A 9,323-nucleotide genomic window follows, 5' to 3' on the forward strand; every position below is an offset into this window, starting at 1 on the left:
TGCTTTCTGCTTTCAAAAGATTTCTTAAAACACACTTATTTAGAGACGCCTACCCTTGCTCTGTTTAGCTACCAAATGCAATACCATATGCTACATCTCTCACCTGCTTATTTCTGATCTTGCCCACTCCCACACCTTGTGTCTCACTACCTTCCCCTTTAGATTGTAAGCTCTTTTGCACAGGTCCTTCTTCACCTTTTGTACTGATTACTATGTATATAACTCTGTATATTCTATGTATGTAATTCATGTGATTTTTTTTATACATTGTAACACGTTTATTTTACAGCGCTGTGCAATATGTTGGCACTCTCAAAATACATGTTAATAATAATAACTTACTGTACTAGAGTAGAGGTTCATCAGACTATAACAATGTTGATTTAGGCCAGGGCTGTCCAACTGGCGGCCGACAACCCCCCCTTCTGTGGCCCCCCACATGCTGTGTCTGCTTACCATATGTAACCTTTAAAAGGTTTCACTACAGAGATTAAAGGCGACCCGTCACCCAAAAAAATTATTCAAAATCCTATTTTATCACATTAGTCAAGCAAAATTAACTTTAATTACACTATGTCAATTATTTGAATCTTGCTTCATTCAGTCTGGGATTTCAAAATTATAGCAAGCAGGCAGCAGCCATTTTGTGCACACTGTTATTAAGACAAGACTTGCATCATCTCAGAATCTTGTTTGTGCACCAGAATGGGGGACCCCATGTCCATCCCTATACCCTAGCTACACAATTAAACGGTGAAGAGAACAGGGGAATATGTGGAGAGCAGTGAAATCTAGAAAGTGCTGAATGGAAAGTGAAAGTAATTGTCTGCTCCGCCTCTATGCCCAGGGCTGCCTTCCCTCCTTGCGTGCCATTCTCTGCTTGCCCAGTGCTGCTTGTGTATCCCATTCTCTGCTTGCCCAGTGCTGCTTGTGTATGCCATTCTCTGCTTGCCCAGTGCTGCTTGTGTATGCCATTCTCTGCTTGCCCAGTGCTGCTTGTGTGTGCCATTCTCTGCTTGCCCAGTGCTTCTTGTGTATGCCATTCTCTGCTTGCCCAGTGCTGCTTGTGTGTGCCATTCTCTGCTTGCCCAGTGCTGTTTGTGTGTGCCATTCTCTGCTTACTCTGTGCTGTTTGTGTGTGCCATTCTCTGCTTGTACAGTGCTGCTTGTGTGTGCCATTCTCTGCTTACTCAGTGCTGTTTGTGTGTGCTATTCTCTGCTTACTCAGTGCTGCTTGTGTGTGTCATTCTCTGCTTACCCAGTGCTGCTTATGTGTGCCATTCTCTGTTTGCCCAGTGCTGCTTGTGTGTGCCATTCTCTGCTTGCCCAGTGCTGCCTGTGTGTGCCATTCTCTGCTTGCCCAGTGCTGCTTGTGTGTGCCATTCTCTGCTTGCCCTATGCTACCTGTGGAATGTAAGCATGTTAGGGGTTTGTTCTTGGGGTTTGTTAGCATTTGGATATTGTTGTTAAGGGCCCCTAAGGTGTTTAATCATGTGTTGGGGGGGGGGGGTTGTTGTATTATCCACAGGGGAGGATGAGGCATATGGATATAAGGGTATGTTTTAACATGACTTCAATTTTTCACATATGAGTGATGAGGGATTTCCCTGCAGTGAGCACCAACCATTTGGTTTTTTGGTGTGCTATCCAGTGCCGATTCTGACTAAGGAGCCGCCTGAGGTGGCTCCTGCAATGCCGCCCCCCCTCACCAACTTACATGTTGGGAGGGGAGGCAGAAGCACTATTGTGGAGAGCGCAATTGCGCTCTCTCGCAATAGTACAGCCGAATTTCCAGTTCAAAAACCGGAAATTCGGCTCTTAAAGGTGCAGGAGCGGCTTTTTGCCGCCCCTGGAATCCTTTCAGGCGCTGCCGCCTGAGGCGAGCGGCTCAGCTCGCCTCATTGGCGGCGCGCCCCTGGTGCTATCACCATTAATGTGGATATGATCTTAAAAGTTCTTGTGGTAACATGGGTTTGGTTTACAGTGGGTGTGGTTTAAAAGGGGGAGTGGCCAACACTGACTTCTATTTTCGGCCCTCCACCACATAGGCCAGTAAAATGTTGGCCCTCTGTACCATAGAAGATGGACAACACTGATTTAGGCCTTCAAAGTTGTCCACAGAAGCTCCCCATCTTGGGAATTGTGACACTGTAAAATGTGTAAATGCTCAGTGAGCTCTACACTGGTGTTGAGAAGTTAAGCCTGTAGCAGGCCCATGCACAGTAATTTTCATGACAGCAAGAAAAATATGTTTTTATTCAATCCAAAGGCAGTGAAGGTAAGGTGGGATACCAGTTCCAATTGTCCGCTGTACTGGTTATATCTGCAGTGTGACAACCAGGTTGGAATACCTTCACAAGCCTTGGTTCTCAGTTTAAGAGCACAGTATATATACTCAAAGCTTGTCCGGGGCAATACCAGCCAGAAGTAAAATGGGGCTGTGCAATGATGTCAGGAGAGGAGTAAGGATATGGGGGTGGAGTCATGATGTAAAGATTTTAGAGCTGTGACTAAAAAGATGTTTTCCAGGAAATATCATAATTGTAACATCTATGGCCACCTTTTAGAGTGGGCGGACTGGATGGAGATTGGGTGAGTAGGCAAGGTTATAGAGCTGTTGTGGTGGATAGGGTGGTATTTTTCTAACTAGGCTGCTAAAATAATGGGCAGAGAGGGCTGAATCAAAAGCCTGGTTCGAAAAACTGCTATATCTTACAAACCAATGAACATAAGTGGCAAAAATGCTTGAGGTAGCACTTAGAGTAAGTTTACATCAACTCATTTTTGGGCTTTAGATCAGTGTGTACCCTGAGACCTGTGAATAACTATAACATCAGGTAATCTGATTAGAGGTTTCTCAGACATAATTTCTCTTCAATAACCTTTAGCTTGCATGTACCATTGGTACAATGTGATCTCCCGCACCTGATTAATAACACCATTATGTTCTTATAAATGTTTAATTACCTGGCTTTCTTTGAGCTCAGGAATGACACTTAAAGATCCTCCTAGATAGATAATCCCTAGAATATGTGAATAATTACCAACTTCTGATTAGGTTTTGGGAACAGAACTGCCTTATTAAAGGGATCCTGTCATCGGAAAACATGTTTTTTCCAAAATGCATCAGTTAATATTGCTACCCCAGCAGAATTCTGCACTGAAATCCATTTCTCTAAAGAGCAAACAGATTTTTTTATATTCAATTTTGAAATCTGACATGGGGCTAGACATTTTGTCAATTTCCCAGCTGCCCCTGGTCATGTGACTTGTGCCTGCACTTTAGGAGAGAAATGCTTTCTGGCAGGCTGCTGTTTTTACTTCTCAATGTAACTGAATGTGTCTCAGTGAGACATGGGTTTTTACTATTGAGTGTTGTTCTTAGATCTACCAGGCAGCTGTTATCTTGTGTTAGGGAGCTGTTATCTGTTTACCTTCCCATTGTTCTTTTGTTTGGCTGCTGGGGAGGGGAAAGGGAGGGGGTGATATCACTCCAACTTGAAGTACAGCAGTAAAGAGTGATTGCAGTTTATCAGAGCACAGGTCACATGACTTGGGGCAGCTGGGAAATTGACAATATGTCTAGCCCCATGTCAGATTTCAAAATTGAATATAAAAAAATCTGTTTGCTCTTTTGAGAAATGGATTTCAGTGCAAAATTCTGCTGGAGCAGCACTATTAACTAATTCATTTTGAAAAAAAATTTTTTTCCCATGACAGTATCCCTTTAAGTATAACAAAATGAACATAAATGCTTCTTTGAACAAGTCTGACGAGTGACAGGCGACATGCTGATCAATTTAATATGGGGCACTGTCATGTCAGATTTTACCCCTCTAAAACACAAACACTGGTTTTCTGTCAAGAATTTTCTCCATATGCATATATATATATTTTATAGCTTTTATAATCCTATTCCAGAGCTGAATGGCCTGCTGGTGAAATCAAATGCATCTAAAGCACAATTGCCCCACTGGGATGCGTCTTAAGCTGGAGGCTGGATACTGACTCTGGGCATGTAAAAAGATATTATATGTAATGACTAGTGATGGCTGGGTGAATTTGTTACAAAAAATTAGCAGAACACGAATTTTGACGCACACATCAATTTTGACACCGGCGTCAATGGGCGTCCGAATAATGTCGTCGTGCAACGGTTTTGACATGAGTGATTTTTCTGACACGCGTCCAAAAATTTTTTGACGCTGGTGAATTTTCACAAATTTATTTGCCGGCGGCAAACATGGAAATTCGCTGCAAATTTGTGCCTTGTGAATTTATTTGCCCTTCACTAGTAATGACCTTCGGATGAAGCCTTCTTTCTACCCTGGTATTCTGAACAGAAAACACATCTAAAGATGGTAACTCAATAGGAACACTCATCCCCATCCCACACTCCAATGCAGGCATCATAATTTTGCATATGTGGGGGCAATGGAAGTCCCCTTTGCAGCCCCACGTCTCTGTGGATAGAAATTACCATTAAACTGAAAATAGTTGGAGTTTAACAAAAAAATAAACTGTCTGCATAATGATATGAACTCACAATGAATATCAGAAACCATCACTAGCTATTGAATCAGTACTGTATAGTAAACCAGTCTGATTGACATTAGGCCAATTTTCAAATAAGCCACCAACTCGGGCTGAAGGTGCCAAATTGGTAGCTAAAATCTCTGCCTTTAGTCTTCACATAGTAGAGGACATAATCATCCTGGAAAAGTCCTAATTTTTCCATAAATTAAATTTAAAAAAATCAGCAATATAAATGACAGTGGTTCTCAGACTGTGGGGCAGGCCCCTTATGGAGCCTAGAGCAGTAGCAAGTGTGGCCAGCATGAAGTCTAGTTTGGGGAGATCTGGAGACAATGCTTATTTGCTTTTCTAGATACAACTGAAAGCCTAGTTTGAAAGTCAACATGGGACAAGATTTGGAATGGACACTTGCTATCAAAGATATTTTTGGAACTATGGTTAAATAGCTGATACTCCATAGTTTTTCTACGTCTGTTACCTTGCGAAGACATATGGTAGGACCTTGATCTGACAATAAGCTCATGAAAAACACATTTGAAGCTTCTGATAAACTCTGGCTCCCATGGATGATTTCCATAAGCTTCATACAACTGGGTAGTTAAGATTGACCGATCTTTCAACCAAAATGTGTCATTATTTGCACGCGTGTGTGTTTGTGTCCATACAGGCCAATGTCTGATTAGAATCCGCTTGGTACTGGAGTGTATATAAAATCATTGCCAAAGTTTAAGAACTGCACTCCAACCTGATCTGTTTGTTCAGGAAAATGCTGATTGGGTGGCTGTGGGCATTTAGTAGTCAATTTGGCTGCCAGTGTGTACAGCCAGTTTGGCCTTATGTATGGTATAAGGCAGATTATAAATGTAAGGGTGTCCTCCCACCCCATGTTAAAGGGATTCTGTCATGATTTTTATGTGTAGTTTTTATTTCTAAATTACACTGCACATAATTAATTCTACCATTTAAATTCTATTCCTGAACTGAGTGTATTTTTTTTAGTTGTAACATTGGTGTGTAGCAGCCATCTCAGGTCATCTTGCCTGGTCATGTGCTTCATGCACTTCATGATGGAACTGCTTTCAGTTAAGCTATTGTTTCTCCTACTTAAAGGAGAAGGAAAGGCTTTGTGCACTTGGGGGTGCCAAATGTTAAGTGATTGTATTGACTTACCTGAAACCCCAGGCCGGTGCCCCTATCAGCAGAAAACTGCACAGGCCCAGGGTTATACCAGTAGCATCGATCCTCTTCTGGCTTCTTCTTTCTTCAAATTTCCTGGGGCAGACGCATGCGCAGTTGAATGAGACAACTTTTTAGTTAAAGTTCAGCCTTTCGTTCTACTGTGCATGCGCAGCTGTGCGAAGAAAGAGGAAGACAGAAGTGGATCGCTCCGTGGTGCTCACTGGTATAACCCTGGGCCGGTGCAGTTTTCTGCTGATAGGAGCACCGGCCCGGGGTATCAGATAAGTCAATACAGGTATGGGACCTGTTATCCAGAATGCACGGGACCTGGGATGTTCCGGATAACGGATCTTTCCGTAATTTGGATCTTCATACCTTAAGTCTACTAGAAAATCATGTAAATATTAAATACTCAATAGGCTGGGTTTGCTTCCAATAAGGATTGGTTATATCTTAGTTGGGATGAAGCACAAGTAACTGTTTTATTATTACAGAGAAAAAGGAAATCATTTTTAAAAATTTGGATTATTTCATTATTATCACTTGGGGGTGCCTAACATTTGGCAAACCCAAGTGCACAAAGCCTTTCTTTCTCCTTTAAGGGTCAGGGCAAACAGACTAATCTCCCCAAACTGCCTCCCCTACCTTCCCGATGGCTAAAATGTAAATCGCTGGCAGAATAGCACGCGATTCATTACTTCGAGTGACTTCGGAAAATGAATTGCGCCAAGTGCCATCTCACCGGCGATTCGCATCTTAGCTGGCGGGAAGGCAGGGGAGGCAGTTTGGGGAGATTAGTCCCCCCGAAGAAGAGGAGATTTGTCGCCCGGCGACTAACCTCCCTGAATCTGCCTGTGTGTCCAGACCCTAATGTAACTGACGCAGTCACAGGGGGACAGCTGTTATCTGGTAACCTTCCCATTGTTTTGCCACTGGGGGGAAGCAGGTGGTTAATATCACTCCAATTTGCCGTGCAGCAGTAAAGAGCGACTGGAATTTATCAGAGCACAGGTCACATGACTGGGTGCACCTGGGAAAGTGACAATATGTCTAGCACTATGTCAGATTTCAAAATTAAATCTAAAATAATCTGTTTGCTTTTGATAAACAGATTTCAGTGCAGAATTCTGCATATGAGCACTATTAACTGATGTGTTTTAAAAACAAAAAAAGTTTCCATGGCAGAATCCCTTTAAGCAAGGCTAGTGAACTCTATCCATCTAGGTGCAATTGTTAATGTCTAGGGTGATATTGGCTACCGTCATTACACAATAACCACCTTGTTTTATTAGGCTATTCATTTGTTTTTTTACACAGGTTTTGATAGAGCTGTTATTTCTACCAAATTAGAAGTTCAGACCTCATATAGAGTTAATTATTTGAAAAGGTCAAAGAGTTTTGTTTGCCTGGATTTAGGTAATCCTTGTTATCATTTCAGTTTTTGTAACTCCACCAGCAAAATTCAGGGAGGTATTACAATGTGTATTTCAATTCTAAGTTACCTATTAAGCAATGCCCATGATACTGAGTGTAACACAAGAATGTCTGCCATAAAGTAAGACAGAACCGTTGGCTTCTGAAGATTTAGCCAGGAGAAGCAATGAGGGGCTAGGTGTGCAGCTGAATAAACATGGCTGCATTTAGAGAGGAGATCAGCAAACACTTCAATAAAAGCAACAACCTTGGCTCCAAGTAATCTATTGGAATTGCTGGTCATTACAATTATATGCATGCTTGAGTGGGCACAGCACTTATACACACGGTGCATCAGTGGTTTGTGTTTATGTCATGCAGCACTGATTTCTGTAGGACCTGGAATGCTCAGGACCTGGGGACTTCTGGATAAGGGGTAATTCTATAATTTGGATCTCCAAAACATAAGTCTAGTAAAAATCATTTAAATGTTAAAAAAAAACAAATACGTTTTGGGCTCCAATAGGTATTAATTCTATTTTAGATGGGATCAAGTACAAGGTACTGTTTTATTACTACAGAGAAAAATATATATCTATCTATTTTGCATACGCAGTGTTTTCCCCAATAATTCTGGCATAACTGTGGCCACGCTCCCGGTAGCAATTACACCCGATGTGTAAAAAAAAACACCAGGGCGCAAGGCTTGATTGATAAAATCCATTATGGTAATGGCGTTGCTACCGCCAGTTTTGGGGTGACAGTAGCACCAGGTTTCCCCAGTGTCAAAAGGCCAGTTGGGAATTATTCATTAGAAGAGGCGGAATGGTTGCAATAGACGCATTGGCAACAATTTGGAAGGGCAGGAGTGTGTTTACACACTCCATTGTCCACTTTACAGCAATCTCTCGAAAATGATCCCTTATATGTTGCTGATATAAAAAGTCAAAGTCAAACATTTGAAATATAGGATCCACTGGCCAGTGCTGTGTTGGGGCAACTTCAGTGCTGTGTTGGGGCAACTTCAGGGTTCCAGCAATAGAGAATAAATCTAATCCTGGAATTTAAGTTAAGGTCACACTGGGCGATTCGGGAGATTTAGTTGCCTGGCGACTAGTTGCCTCGTCTTTGCGGTGACCAATCTCCCCTAATGCCTTACCTCTGTCTTACGCCGGCTAAAATGAAAAATCGCCTGCGGCATGGCACGCACGTTGCTTCGTATTCAGAAGTCGCCCGAAGTTGAGGAAACTTTGGGGGGACCGGAATACCAAGCGACGCTTGTGCCAGGCCGCAGACGACTTTTCATTTAAGCCGGCGCAAGACAGAGGTAAGGCATTCGGGGAGATTGGTCGCCGCAAAGACGAGGCGATTAGTCGCCAGGTGACTATATCTCCCCGAATCGCCCAGTGTGACCTTACCCTTGGAGGTTCCTTGCACAAGCACTAATACAGATGAAAGGTTAGCAGCTCTGGTGTCAGCACTTTGTTGTTTATACTGTATGTGCTGGTATAGGAATTATTTGTAATTATGTATGTGTAATCACATCTCTGGTTACACATGCTATTAGACCAGTAAGACCAGACACCCCCACAAAGTTTAGTCACTAGTGCGTCAGAGATTCTCCCTGATTCTGGTTGCTGAAAGGAAAGGAGTGACATGGTTGGGTGCCAGTCAAACTTGGTGACAAGCAGCCTCTTGGGATAAACTATTGTAGTGTATGGAAGTAAAAAACAGATTATGATTAAAGTGGTTATTAGCGCCCCTCCCTGGAAGATGGTTCCTAATCCAAATCCGCTGCCCCCTCCCACTGCTGACTTCTCCATCTTTAGCTGCTGCTATTTTTGCACGTGGATTTTAGAAGGTACAGCATGTATAATTTGGTTATATTTCCATGGATAATTGTATAGCTGCCTTGTTCTAGTAAAAAAACAACTTGAAATAATAGAGTCCGACTCAGTAAATGGGAAAATCAAGCACCTGAAAGCTTCATCTAATTATAGAGTTTTATACATACAAAAACTTGTTTTGCAGAATTGGACTAAAATATAATAACCCACGATAATATGATTTGCTGAACATTTATAGAAAAAAATGCACACTGGGGGTCATTTACTTACCAAGTGCAGGAGCATGCAATTTAATGCTGATTTAGAAAGCACTTGTTTCCAGGGCCTGGCTGTGCTTGCTGAATGACA

Source organism: Xenopus laevis, chromosome 9_10L (genome assembly GCF_017654675.1).
Source record: "Xenopus laevis strain J_2021 chromosome 9_10L, Xenopus_laevis_v10.1, whole genome shotgun sequence".
Taxonomy (NCBI): Eukaryota; Metazoa; Chordata; class Amphibia; order Anura; family Pipidae; genus Xenopus; species Xenopus laevis.